This window comes from Schistocerca cancellata, chromosome 4, assembly GCF_023864275.1.
Source record: "Schistocerca cancellata isolate TAMUIC-IGC-003103 chromosome 4, iqSchCanc2.1, whole genome shotgun sequence".
NCBI classification, from domain to species: Eukaryota; Metazoa; Arthropoda; class Insecta; order Orthoptera; family Acrididae; genus Schistocerca; species Schistocerca cancellata.
Genome location: NC_064629.1, coordinates 568,456,176 through 568,471,323, shown reverse-complemented (window position 1 = coordinate 568,471,323; position 15,148 = coordinate 568,456,176). Strand labels below are relative to the sequence as shown.

The following is a 15,148-nucleotide window of genomic DNA, read 5'->3' as shown; positions in this document are numbered from 1 at the left end:
AAAAGACTGCAGGATTCCAGCCACCAAGCTAAACGGTAATTCACCATACGCTCCAAAACCTTACAGACACTACTCATGAGAGAAATGGGGCTATAGCTAGAGGGGAGATGTTTGTCCTTTCCAGGTTTCCGAACAGGAACGACAATAGATTCCCGCTATTGTCTGGGAAAACCACTGTCAGTCCAAATTCGATTATAAAGGCTAAGTAGGTAATGCAGACTATGTGTTGATAAATGCAGCAACATTTGGACGTGGATACCATCCGGTCCTGGGGCGGAGGAGCGAGAAGAAGAGAGTGTATGTTGGAGTTCCCGCATGGAGAAAACAGTATTGTAGCTTTCGCGATTTTGAGAGGAGAAAGCAAGATGTTGCACTTCCACTGCATGTTTCTTTGGGAGAAACGCTGGCGGGTAATTTGAAGAGCTCGAAATCTCAGCAAAGTGCTGACCCAATGAGTTAGAAATTGCGACGGGGTCCACTAATGTATCATGCACGACAGTGAGCCCAGAGACCGGGGAGAAACTAGGCGCGCCTGAGAACCGTCAAAGCCGACTCCAAACTTCCGAGGAGGGAGTGAAGGTGTTAAATGAGCTAATAAAGAATTTCCAGCTTGCCTTCTTGCTATCGCGGATGACACGACGGCATCGCGCACGGAACTGCTTATAGCAGATACAGTTGGCCAAAGTAGGATGGTGGCGGAAAACGCGAAGAGCACGTCGCCGCTCATGTATTGCGTCACGGTATGCCTCGTTCCACCAAGGAACTGGGGGGCGCCAGGGCAATTCGGAGGTGCGTGGTATTGAACGTTCCGCAGCTGTAAGAATAACGTCTGTAATATGAGTGACCTGATCGTCGACACTAGGAAAGTGACGGTCACCGAATGTCGCTAGAGACGAAAAAAGTGTCCAATCGGCTTGGGCAAACTTCCAGCGTCGCGGGCGCATATATGGCAGTTGAGGCTGCAGTCTAAGGACACATGGAAAGTGGTCACTCGAGTGTGTATCATCAAGGGCGAACCATTCGAAGCGCCGAGCTAGCGAAACAGTACCGACCGCAAGGTCCAAACGAGATAAACTTGTCGTGGAGGCAGACAAAAATGTAGGGACCCCAGTGTTGAGGCAAACTAGATCCGCTTGGTGGAAGACGTCTAGCAATAGTGAGCCACGTAGACAAGGATGTGGAGATACCCAAAGCGGGTGGTGGGCATTGAAGTCCCCAACCAGCAAATAGGGGGGGTGGAAGCTGACCAAGAAGATGAAGGAAATCAGCTCGTGCCATTGGTGTGGACGATGGAATGTATACAGTACAAAGAGAGAACGTGTATCCAGAAAGGGAAAGACGGACGGCGACAGCTTGGAAGGAAGTGTTTAAGTGGATTGGGTGATAATGGAGAGTATCATGGAGAAGAATCATGAGTCCTCCATGGGGGGGAGATCATATCAGACGGACTGAAAATAAGAGAGGACAAAGCGGTCATGGGGACGCAGCTTTGTTTCCTGAAGACAGAAGATGACCGGCGAGTAGGATCGTAAGAGGATAGACAATTCATCCCGAATGGCTCGAATGCCACGGATATTCCAGTGGACAATAGACATAGGGTGAACAGAAAATGGAGGAATGTGACCAAGGATGCCGTCAACTTAACGACTACTCAGAGCTTGCGACCGACAGCATGGAATGGCATTCAGCCGAAGGCAGAAGATCCTAATCCATAGGTTGTTCAGGAGCAGCTCCTGCCACCAGCGATCGGCCGGTTGATCGGCGACACAGAAGACGGCCGAGGCCAGTTACCGCCAGGTGGTGCTGTAGATGGAACACGCCTTGGCGGAGAAGGAGAGGAACTGGGTTTCTTAGTAGCCTTCTTGGAAATATGATGTTTAGATGAAGGAGGAACCGATGGCTGTGAAGTTGGGGTACGTAAAAAATCTTCACGAGTATGCTCTTTTTTCGAAGTCTTGGTGTCTGACTTTTGGGCTCGAGATTTAGCAGAACCCGATGAAGGGTGAGCCATAGAGTGGGCAGGCGAAAGTGGTGAGGTTGAACGGGCGATCTTTGCGCTGGCCGATCTGACGATCGTGGCACTAAAGGTGAGGTCGCAAGTCTGCGTGGCCGCCTCCTTTGTTGGCCAAGGAGAAGCAAGGACAGTGCTGTATTTTCCTGTCTGAGGCACGGTGGGTTGTCGACTGGCGAATAATTTGTGAGCAGCAAAGGTCGACACCTTTTCCTTCACTCTTATTTCCTGGATGAGCTTTTCGTCCTTAAAAATGGGGCAATCTCGAGAGGAAGCAGCGTGGTCACCCATACAGTTGATGCAGCGAGGGGATGGAGGTGGACAAGCACCCTCATCGACATCCTTGCCACACGTAACACATTTGGCCGGATTGGAACAGGACTGGCTGGTGTGATTGAACCGCTGACACCGATAGCAACGCGTAGGGTTTGGGACATAAGGGCGAACGGAAATTATCTCATAGCCGGCTTTGATTTTCGATGGGAGTTGGACTTTATCAAATGTCAAGAAGACAGTGCGGGTTGGAATGATGTTCGTGTCGACCCTTTTCATAACTCTATGAACAGCCGTTACGCCCTGGTCAGACAGGTAGTGCTGAATTTCATCATCAGACAATCCATCGAGGGAGCGTGTATATACGACTCCACGCGAGGAATTTAAAGTGCGGTGCGCTTCAACCCGGACAGGGAAGGTGTGGAGCAGTGAAGTACGCAGCAATTTTTGTGCCTGGAGGGCACTGACTGTTTCTAACAACAAGGTGCCATTCCGTAATCTGGAACAAGACTTTACAGGACCTGCAATTGCGTCGACACCTTTCTGAATAATGAAAGGGTTGACCGTGGAGAAGTCGTGACCTTCGTCAGACCGAGAAACAACAAGGAACTGTGGCAACGATGGAAGAACTGTCTGTGGCTGAGACTCAGTGAACTAACGCTTGTGAGCAGACATAGTGGAAGGTGAGGAAACCATTGCGGAAGAATCCCCTATGATTACCGGCGTCTCCGATGGCGCGCTCCTCCCTTGTGGGGGCCCTCTCTGAGGGCACTCCCGCCTTAGGTGATTGTTCATACCTCAGGTCACACCCCCCGACAAACGGACGGAGTGACCAATCGGCACTTTCGGACGGTATCAGCTCAGGTAATCACCCCTCCCTGGGCCTGGCCGTTACCAGGGGGTACGTACGTGTCCTGCCTGTCTACCCAGGGCAGGAAATTACACGTTACCCCGTCACCAGCTACGCACAAAAATGCGTGGGTTGGCCTTCAGACACGCACAGGGAGGAAGAAAGAGAAAGGGAAAGGAAAGAAGAGAGGTCTCAAACGCCGCAGCGGAGAAAAGGGTGAAGAGAAGAGGTAAGGAAAAGAGAAGGACAAAGGAAGGAAGAAGACATACAAGCAAAGAAGGCGAAAAGTGCGTTACATTTACGAGCGTCCGTCTCCGGACGTAGGCACAAACCATACTCCCAGATGGGGAGAAAGGGAAGGAAAGAGCCAGAGGTGAGGGGAGGAGGGGCGAAGATGGGGGATGGGGAAGGATGCGGAAAGGGAAGGTATGCAGCCCGGAAAGGAAGGAAGGCCACATTAGCTCGGGGTCCCGTGCTCGCTACGCACGTATCCACAAAAGTGTTGTGGACCCCCTAGGGGGACACCGAGGGAGTGACAGGAAGGTGGGGAAGTAGTCACTACCCCACAGGTCGTCATGTGCTTCTCCATGGGAGAAGGCCATAACTGCAAACCGAGCTATCAATGGCTGAATATGTACCATGTGCCACACTGAAATGTGTGGCAGCACTTGTATGTAAGAGGCAGAGGTCAAGTTGTGACAGTAAATTTTCGACCTCCCTACCTCGGCCAGTAAGCATGACGTCACCCCACAAGGGGTTATGCGCATTAAAATCTCCCACAAGTAGGAAATCTTTAAGGAGTTGATCAATCAGTGCAGCCAATATGTTCAGCGGTACTGCACCATATGGAGGAAGATATACATTGCAGACAGTTATGTCCTGCGTCATCCTTATCCTGACAGACACAGCTTCAAGAGGGGTTTGAAGGGGCACAGGTTCACTACATACCGAGTTCAGGACATAGATGCAATCTTCACCTGACACACTATCATAGTTGCCACAGAGGGCAAGGGTCCATATTGCCGGGAACCAGGTTTCCTGGAGGGCAATGTGGAAAGCAGATGTAAAGCTTAACAGTTGCTGTTGCTCAACCAGGTGGTGGAAAAAACCACCGCAGTTCCACTGGAGGATGACGTGATCGTGAGACTGGGAAGGCATGAAACATTCAATGAGGCAGTCTACGCCTCAGGGTCATCTGCTACCACCAGATGAGTACCTGTGCGATCGACATACATTGTGTGTACGGGTCTTGTAAGGTCTAGGTCTTCAGCGAGCGAGGTCTAGGTCCTCAACGGATGCCGGAGTGTCCATCTCATCCTCAGACACAGAGCTCGTAGGTAGTGGTGGTGTGGGTGGCACCACAGTGCCTTGGTTCTTGGGGGTCTTCTCCTTTTTAGGTTTCTCTCTCTGCTCTGTAAGTTTGTCCGGCTGGGAGGGCTTCACTGATTCAGTCTCAGGGACTGAGGAGGACCGTGAAGCCATATGACCTGTGGTTGCTTCAGCCACTGGCGGGTGTCAGCTTTGCCAATGGTAGGAACCTGGGAAGTGAGTAAGCCAAGGGATCCCTTCCTGGCGACAGGAGCTAAAGGAGACTTGCACTTCTCCAGCTGAGAAGTGGGGACTGATGTCTCCAATGGTTGAGGAGGGGGGGGGGGGGGGGGGGGGGTGCTCCTGAAGTAGGTTGTACAGGAGCAGCAGCTATGGAAGTGCCCCCCTCCATCAGGGGGCGGGTGTAGCCTTCCGCCTCCGAGAGCCAACTGCATGCGGCAGAATGGAAGCTGGTAGAACCATTGTCATAGAAGAGGTGTAGGTTGACATCATATGCACAGGATGTAGCCTCTCATATTTTCTCTTAGCCTCCGTGTAGGTCAATTAGTCCAGGGTCTTGTATTTCATTATTTTTCTTTCTTTCTGGAGAATCCTGCATTTTGACGAAAAGGCGAATGGTGTTTTTTGCAGTTGACACAGATGGGAGGCAGGGAACAGGGAGTATCGGGATGTGAAGGACGTCCACAATCCCAACAGGTGACACTCGAAGTACAGCGGGAAGACATATGGCCGAACTTCCAGCACTTAAAGCGCCGTGTCCGGGGAGGGATATATGGCTTTACATCACAGCAGTAGACCATCACCTTGACCTTCTCGGGTAATGTGTCACCCTCGAAGACCAAGATGAAGGTACCGGTGGCAACCTGATTATCCCTCGAACCTTGATGGACGCACCGAATGAAATTGAAATCTCACCATTTTACATTGGCACGCACCTCATTGTCAGACAGCAAAAGAAGGTCCCTGTGAAATTTGATACCATGGACCATATTTAAGCTTTTATGGGGCGTAATGGAAACAGAAACATCCCCCAGCTTGTCACAGGTGAGTAGTGCCCATGACTGGGCAGAGGATGCTGTTTTGATAGTTTCATTGGCAGGAAAGATTCCCCATCAACTCTCATACATACAAGCTACTGGGGTGAATAAGCTTTGCTGCCATCCTTAGCCTGGCGTTCCTCCCATGGCGTAGCCAGAGGGGGGATGATTTGGGGTCAAATTTCTTAGCACTGAAGTTAGACCTTGAACGCTTGAGACTGCTCGTGTTTGACCACCAGCAAGAGATGACATACTATGCCTCAAGGCGTGTCATCTGCCCTGATGCGACCCACTCCGACCAGGGGCCCTCCCCACGGGTGCCACCAAGCCACAGCAAAGGCCACCTCGCAGGATGGTCATTGCCAGGTGCCCCGATGCCCCAGGGTGACGGGCATCTACTCCTTGGCATACGTGCAGAGTTAACGGTGCAGGCATCAGCAGAGCGATATCTGTGTGGTCAGGGGGCTACAACCAACAGGGTACATGGTGGCCCCACCACAATAGACTGGCTACTGTGCTGGATATCAGGCGCAAACAAGCTACGAAGTCCATTATCGTCGACAGCGCAGAAAGCGATACTGCACAGAGGATGGAGGAAAATGCACCCAGGAAGGTGGCCTCACCCAAGAGATGGAGAATGAGCGGGACTGAAATGTGGCGACGAGAAAGTGGACTAAAGATCTCTATGCCCAACGGACACAATGAACCATTTAAGGTGCCCTTCCCCAATTGGCTCATTCTTTGGAAAACTTTTGAAGAAAGGAGGTCAAACCCTACAGGGGACCATCAGATAAAGGCTGAAAGATGAGAGACTCCTTTTAGTCGCCTCTTACGACAGACAGGAATACCTCGGGCCTATTCGAAGCCCCGGACCTGCAGGGGAGCCTCAAGAATGGCCCACTAGACTATAAACAAGGTTGCAATAATACACTGCATCAGTGTTTTGTTCAGTAGACAAAAGGCAATAATGGGTGGTAAAATTTACACGTTCTACAACAAAAGTTTTGTAAAATGATAATTACATGATAAAATTTATACTTTTAGCTTTATTTTGCCCAATTTTGGGAGCTATATGTCAATAAATGCACCTTCATTGCAATGTCCTTGTTTTCCTGAAATTGCCTGCAGTGTCTTACAGTACAGATACTCCTCAGTGGAAATCAGATTAACATTTTTCATTAATGGTTTACAAGAGATCACACGGGGTGCCGAGCGAGTTGGCGTAGTGGTTAAACACTGGACTCGCATTCGGGAGGACGACGGTTCAATCCCGCATCTGGCCATCCTGATTTAGGTTTTCTGTGATTTCCCTAAATCGCTCCAGGCAAATGCCGGGATGGTTCCTTTCAAAGGACACGGCCGACTTCCTTCCTCGTCCTTCCCTAATCCGATGAGACTGATGACCTCGCTGTCTGGTCCCATTCCCCAAAACAACCCAACCCACATGGGGTGAAATTTATAATGTACCAAAAAAATTCAGACATAAAATTTAATATCTTCCATGATAAAGTCATATTAGTATTTGAAAATAGCTTTGCACATTAGCTTATCAGAAAGGACATTATACAAACATGAAAAAAAATGTATCACTACAGGGATTAAAGTGTCTTGTGAAAGGAAAGGGGAAATGTATCTGTTGATAAGAACAAGTAGACATCCTGCAGTAGTTGCACACTACAAAACTTGCTCAAAATTAATCCTGCAGTAGTTGCACACTACAAAACCTGCTCAAAATTACTAAGATGAGTTATTAAAAATCTAGGAACATGCAAATATTGTGGGATATCGGTTATTCTAACAACAGACTTAAGGCTATGTGGAATGTAGCAAAATGCTAACAGGCCACAGAACAGGATAACAGTTCTACTGAACTGAATGGAAGGGCTATAAATGGTGAGTCACTGGCAGCAAATATATTTAATAATAGATTAGATTAATACTTGTCCCATAGATCATGAATACAACACTTCGTAATGATGTGGAACGTGTCAGGTTAATAAAAGATGTCTGTACAAGATATTACATTACACAAAATATTGCACGACACTAATGTTTAAGTTGTTTTTTCCCTTAATTTATATCTAAAAATTCAGCCAATGAGTAGGAGGAGTTGTCATCTATAAATTCTTTTAATTTATTTTTAAATGTTAGTTGGCTATCTGTCAGGCTTTTGATGCTGTTTGGTAGGTGACCAAAGACTTTTGTGGCAGCATAATTTACCCCTTTCTGTGCCAAAGTCAGATTTAACCCTGCATAGTGAAGATCATCCTTTCTCCTGGTGTTACAGCTATGCACACTGCTATTACTTTTGAACTGGGCTGGATTATTGACAAAAAATTTCATAAGTGAATATATATACTGTGAGGATCCCTAGATCCTTAAATAGATATCTGCAGGATGACCGTTGGTGGGCTCCAGCAATTATTCTGATTATACGTTTTTGAGCAATGAATACTTTTCTACTCAATGATGAATTACCCCAGAATATGATGCCATACGAAAGCAGTGAATGAAAGTAGGCATAGTAAGCTAATTTACTGAGATTCTTATCACCAAAATTTGCAATAACCCTAATAGCATACATAGTTGAACTCAGACGTTTCAGCAGACAATGTGTTGCTTCCCGTTTAACCTCTCATAAATGGACACACCTAAAAATTTTGAAAATTCTACCTTAGTTACACACTTCTGTTGAAAATCTATATTCATTACTGGAGTTGTGCCATTTACTGTACGGAACTGTATATACTGTGTTTTATCAAAATTTAAAGGGAGTCCTATTTTGACTAAAGTTCAGTCTTGATCACTCATGTATGTTTTAATGATATAGGTAACCGGTTTCAGTTCTTTCTACAGAACCATCATCAGACCCATGGCTCCCTTAGGATGGTAGGCGGAGCTCTCCTCGCTGCTACGCAGCCATGGGTCTGATGATGGTTCTGTAGAAAGAACCGAAACCGGTTACCTATATCATTAAAACATACATGAGTGATCAAGACTGAACTTTAGTCAAAATATAACAATTAATTGATCACTGCTTTCCAAAAATGTTTACCAAAATTGTGTAAAGAGAGTCCGTTTGCTGATAGCCACTTAATAATTTTGTGAAAAACATAATTTACAATTACATCACTTAGTTCTTGGTTTTTGGATGTTATTACTATACTTGTATCATCAGCAAAAAGAACTAACTTTGCATCTTCATCAATGTGGAATGGTAAGTCATTAATGTATATCAAGAACAGTAAAGGACCTAAGACCGAACCCTGTGGGACCCCGTACTTGATAGCCCCCCCCCCCCCCCCCCTCCAGTTTGAGGAATCAGCTGATGTTTTAACATTACATGAACCACTTATTTCAACTTTCTGCATTCTTCCAGTTACGTATGAATTAAACCATTTGTGCACTGCCCCCCCCCCCCCCCCCTCAAACCATAATGATTTAGCTTATCTAAAAGAATTCCACGATTTATACAATCAAAGGCCTTTGAGAGATCACAAAAAATACCAATGGGTGATGTCCGGTTATTCAGAGCATTTAATATTTGATCAGTGAAAGTGTATATAGCATTTTCTGTTGAAAATGCCTTTCTGAAAACCAAACTGACATTTTGTTAGTACTTTATTTTTACAAATATGGGAGGCTACTCTTGAATACATTACTTTCTCAAAAATTTTTGATAGAGCTGTCAGAAGAGAGATTGGGCGGTAGTTGTTGACATCCGACGTATCCCCCTTTCTATGCAATGGTTTTACAATGGCATATTTCAGTCTATCGGGGGAAACACCCTGCTCCAAAGAGCTATTACATATGTGGCTGAGAATCCTACTTATCTGTGGGGAACAAGCTTTAAGTACCTTGCTGGAAATGCCATCAATTCCGTAGGAGCTTTTACTTTTCAGTGAGTTTATTATTTTACTGATTTCAAAGGGAGAGGTTGGTGGAATTACAGTTGTTTCAAACTGCACAGGTATGGCCTCTTCTAGTTAAGATCTATATCCTATTTTCTCCACAACATTTAAAAAATGATTATTGAAAATATTTTCAATTTCTGATTGTTTGTTAGTACACTTGTCATTTGGGTTTATGGCACTAAAGTCTTCCTGTGCTCTTGGTTGCCCTGTTTCCCTTTCAATAATATTCCAAATTGCTTTAATTTTATTATCAGAGTTACTGATCACAGACATGATACACATGCTTCTGTACTTTTTAATAACTTTTCTTAGTACCGCACAATAGTTTTCATAATATTTAACAATTTCGGGGTCAGTACTCCCTCTTGCTGTTAGATACAGTTCTCTTTTACAGTGCAAGATATTCTTATTCCTTTAGTTAGCCATGGTTTTTTATATGTTTTCTTGGAATTATGTTTAACTATTTTCTTGGGAAAACAATTTTCAAATACCCTTAAAAATGTATCGTGAAATAAGTTATATTTCAAGTTTGCTTCAGGTTCCTTATACACTTCATCCCAGTCTAGTTGCTGTAGGCTTTCCCTAAAGTTTGCAATATTTATATTGTTAGTTGAACGCACTGCTTTGAAAGTCTGATTTAATATACTGCATGGAGCTATGTCATGTACTGCAACTAGCTGTGCACCATGATCTGAAAGACCATTCTCAACAGGATAAGCATTTATGTCCTTAAACTTATCTTGGTCTATAAAAAGTTATCTATCAATGTACTGCTGTTCTTTGTTATCCCAGTAGGAAAATCAATGACGGAGCTCAAATCGAAAGAACTGAGCAATACTACAAGGTCATTCTTCCTATTACACTCTTTCAGGGAATCAACATTGAAATCCCCACAAATGATAATTTGCTTCCCCCTGTCTGACAGATAGCACAACAAAGCATCCAAGTTTTCTAGAAATAGCTGGAAATTCCCTGAGGGGGACCTATACACTGTTACAATTATGAAAGCGCCATCATTTAGTTTAAGTTCAGTGGCACATGCTTCCATATATTGCTCTACACAAAATTTTTTAGTTTCTAAATTTTTTACACTCTGGAAGCTTTTGACATATATGGCAATGCCTCCTCTCATCATATTATCTCTACTTACATGTGCAGCTAATTTGTACCCATTGATGCTAAGCTTTTGCATATCAGTGACAATGTGATGCTCAGACAGGCATAGTACATCTACTACATTCTCAGTTTCTATATCTTCTAAACAAAGCAGAAGCTCATCAATTTTATTCTTCAGTCCCCCAATATTTTGATGAAATATACTAACATTATTTTTCACCTTACTTTTGTGAGTATCTTGAACTTTTTTAATGTCTTTAGTACTTGCCTGGCTGAGTTTCCCACTGGACACTGATCTTACACTAAAAAAGAGTTTCCACCATGAGATATAGTTCCTCCCCCTTTAAATTTCCTGCTATCAGCCCAGCCAGTTTACCCTTCCCTTTCTAGTTGAGGTGTAGGCCATGTCTAGTATAGTCCCACCTACAGAGTGAATCAACAGGAACCACACCAATGTGTGACCCCGCACCAGATCCAAGTAGCCGTTCCAACTCCAAATTAACTCTCCTGGCAGAAGAGCTCAAATGAGGTCGGTCGTGGCGCTCCAGAACCGACACAAACCCAACACTGGTATGACTTGATGTTGATGTAATCTTTGCCAGGTCACACTCTATGCTGTACCCCAGATCTCTGTCAATACTGTTGCCCGGCCCACCCACAACAACCACGGTATCTTCCTTCGTAAAGCCTCTACATAGTGAACCTAAATCCTCTGTAACCTGCCTCAGCCCAGCACTAAATTTGAAAAAACTTGTGACCTGGTATTCTGACCCTAATTCATCCTGCAGAAGCTGTCCCACACCCCTAGCATGCGAACTACCTAGCAACAAGACTTTCTTTCTCTTTGCAGACTTCCCTACATTCTTAGTCAATTGGCTGCTAAAAGCTTGTTGAGCCCTGTCTACATCTACTTCTGTGAGAGGCTCATCAGTTTCTGACTGAGGCAACAGGTCAAACCTATTTTGTACATTAATAACAAAGCTGTCAGAAGAATTTCTTGGACTGTTCCTTATGCCTGTTGCCACTTCCCACCCCTGTTAACCCTTCTCCCCCCTTAACCTGCCCAGTTCTCACCTAGTCTCATCTACCTCAGCCTGAAGGGCAGCAATTTTCCCCTCTTGTTCCAGAATCTTTCTATCTCTACTGCATAGCCTACAGAACCACTGATGAGTCTCGCTCATTTTCCCAATTCCCACGCCACTACAGTCGCCCCAATGAAAAAAGTTACTACATCCATCACACCAGACCCCAGAGCTAACGATTCTACGGCACGTCGGGCACTTTACACTCATGGTACAAATCTAATTTAGTCGGAAATATAGTAGAAAGTAAAGAGAAAACTCACAGCATTCTGTTGAAAAAGCAACTCTCATAAAATTCAATTATATGAATGTATCACCAACTTCTCCTTATGAAATTATACATTCACTCAAAAAGCACATCTGGGTTTGATGGTGTTTTCAATAGAGAGCTAAAGATTTTTTCCATATAGTACGTCTTGTCTTATCCAAAATATGTATTACATCACTAACTTGGAGCATTTTTCCAGAGAGATTGAAGTATGCTATTATCAAACCCCTCCAAGAAAGGTGACAGGAGTAAGGGATTTCAGAAGAGTTGCCCTACTGAGAATGCCATTAACAAGTTCACCCACCACATTTTACATTCACTAAATAAAATAGAACTGGCTGCTATTTTCTGCGACCTATATGAGGCATTCGACTATACGAATGACACAGTATTCTCCTAGTTAACTAAAGTTTTGTGGGGTTGATGGTACAGCAAATTAATGAATAACGTCATATTTAACCAAAAGTATGCAGCGAGTTGTAATTGGTAACTGAACTAACACAATCTGGGGATGTAATTCTGACTGGGGAGAAATCAGGTATGCCCTCCCCCCAAATGCTCAATCTTAGGTCCACTATTGTTCCTCATGTGTAAATGACATCCCATTTACTATACAGCAATTGGAATAGCTCTCCCCCCCCCCCCCCAGGTGATGCTAGTATTGAAATCAATTCAATTCACACACACATACAGAAACAAAAGCAGTGTCCTCAAAAGTATCAACAGCTGTTTTCCTGCAACTGCTCTCACCCTCAATTTTAAAAAGACATCAACTACAGTTCTGGACATGTAGAGATTCTACACCAATAACACGTAAAACACACGGTAATAATAAATGAAACACATGGCGAAGAAAAAATAAATACAGTGGAAAATTCAAAATTCTTAAGTTTCCACACTGATGAAAATTTGAACAGGAGAAAGCAAATTTTGAAACTTAACACAAATTAGTTCAGCCATTTTTGCACTTTGAATCACGCTGCAAATCTTGGGGGAGTGAGAAATCAGTAAACTAACGTGTTTTACATACTTTCATTCAGTAAGGTCACACTAAAGTCTTCACTAGTCAAAATGTTGTGTAAAAATAATGTGTGGTGCTCACCCATGATCATGCTGTCAACATCTGTTTAAGGAGTTGGGCATTTTGACTGCTGCTTCACGGTGTATTTATTCCCCTATGAAGTTTCTAGTATATAGTCCACTGCAGTTCAAAAGGAACAGTGACATACATAATTACAGTAACAGAACGAGAAATGACATTCATTATTCTACATTCAGGTAGTCTTTAGCACAAAAGAGGTGCACAATGCTACAACTAAAGTTTTTGATCACTGAAGCCAGACAGACAGCAAAGTAAATTTTGAAAACAAACTGAAAAGGTCTCTCCTTGACAACTCCTTGTATTCCACAGAAGAATTTCTATTACTGTAATGTATAAAAGGTGGTGGGTAAGAATTACGCCTACTAATTCTGATCTGTATATATAACAAAACAAATCTTACAAATGTTCAGCATATAGCCATATCTACAAAATAATATGTGATGTGAATGTAAAATGACCCATTCCATATCATTAAGATATATCATAGAAAATAAACCATGGAACACAAAACTAACCAACCACCTAACTACTCCAGTGGGATAAGAACTTTTCTGCCTTAGATGTGTCAAACAGATGTGTGATGATTTCCAACTGTTAACACCAAGGAACACATCTTTTCAAAATAACTTCAGTCACCCTCTAGTTTGAGTATAAATGACTTTTAGGCATGAAATTAAATGTCATAGAGAAGGTAATGTCAAGAAGTTATTAAATGCTTCCTAGTTGCTCATGTATGGCTTCTGAGACACAAACAGCTTACATTTGGTAAAAGCAGAGGTCTAAATAACATGCAACAACTTTCTGCTGGAGCCACCCTACAAACACACATTCGTGGTCTGACATGGTACTGTTTTTCTCTCCCTTCGTGTATCACCTAGCACAAAGTTTTATAGGGTGCCATGTAATTAAGAAGTTGAATATTAATTTTATTTGTACTGTCCATGGTAAGTTTCAAAACAATAACAACGATGTAACGGCACTCAAATATCTGATCTAAATAGTTTTACAATTAAGTACCACTTTATTTAGATGTTGCTCCCAAATGTGAAACTTCGAAACTGTTATGGGCATCTAAAAAAAACATGTCAACATCTCGAATTTAGAAATAACATCGCTCTTAGTTGGTCTTTCCATTACAGTAGGAAATATACTCCAAATACGCCCATACAAATGTGATAAACAACTTACATAATTACGGAAATAACACGTGTTCCCCACAAACAAGAAGTCATGCAGACGAACAACTTACTATCACACCTCATTTAATAAAAACTTGTTACTTTTGACACTTGAAAACTAGAATCACAACATCACTTCGGATATGCCGCCTAAAGTGTTTTCACGAACTGCTGCCAACTGTAGTCTACAATACGAACTTCATTTAGCTCTCTTATTTAAATTCCGAAGCGTCTCATTATCTCTGTAAATGTAAATATTATTTCATATTATGGGGACGAACCGTATACAATATGTGTATGAATATGGAAAAGCAGTATTCCCAAATAATTCGTCATAGCAACTGTAACAGAAATCAATTTGTAAACTATTTATTTTATTTTTGTTTTACGAAAATTTTGATAACTTGCTCTATTACAGTTCATTATCGTATGTTTCGCACAAACAGGACCAAAAACATCCGCATTTAGGAACTATATTAGCTTTAAGTGGTAGTCGGATGCGTCCTTAATGAAGGACTTATCCTGGCTTTTTCCTGAAGTGAATTAAAAACCTAAAACTCACGATGTCCAGAAAGACATGAGCCTCAATTCTCCGAAATCTGAAGCCAGTGTTTCAACAAATGAACTACCTCACTAGTTTACACCTAAGTTTTAACTGGAACAAGTTATCTGTGTTATATGAAAAATAATTGCAACTGTTCATATTGTCCCTCAACGCTTTTCACTCCACACACCATTGCAAATGTTTCTAGGACCACGACCATGCTGACAAGCCTCTGTTACCTGTTTGTCTTCATTTAATTGTCATGTTACATGCCGCACCAATAAGTGAGCTTATCATACATCCGGGATTTGCTCGGGAGTCCTGGTTTTTTAGTGCTGCTCGGGGTAACGTCCAGGAATGCAAAAATGTCCGGTGTTTGAGAAATTTATGACTGCCGAGGATTTTTTAAAAATCATAGACCCATATGTTCTACACGACGTAGCT

General features: G+C 43.3%; 1 protein-coding gene across 6 annotated transcripts in view; it reads right to left on the bottom strand.

Moving 5' to 3' along the window:
* Positions 1-14,323, bottom strand: part of LOC126184724 (centromere protein J) — a 259,648-nt gene extending 245,325 nt beyond the window's left edge. For 4 of the 6 annotated variants that reach the window (XM_049927253.1, XM_049927257.1, XM_049927259.1 and 1 more), the window contains exon 1: positions 14,171-14,323. The gene's annotated coding sequence lies outside the window, so the exon portion shown is untranslated. Of the gene's footprint in view, positions 1-12,982; positions 13,056-14,170 lie in introns of all 6 variants that reach the window. The other 2 variants (XM_049927255.1, XM_049927256.1) reach the window with 2 other exon arrangements.
* Positions 14,324-15,148: the final 825 nt, after the last annotated feature.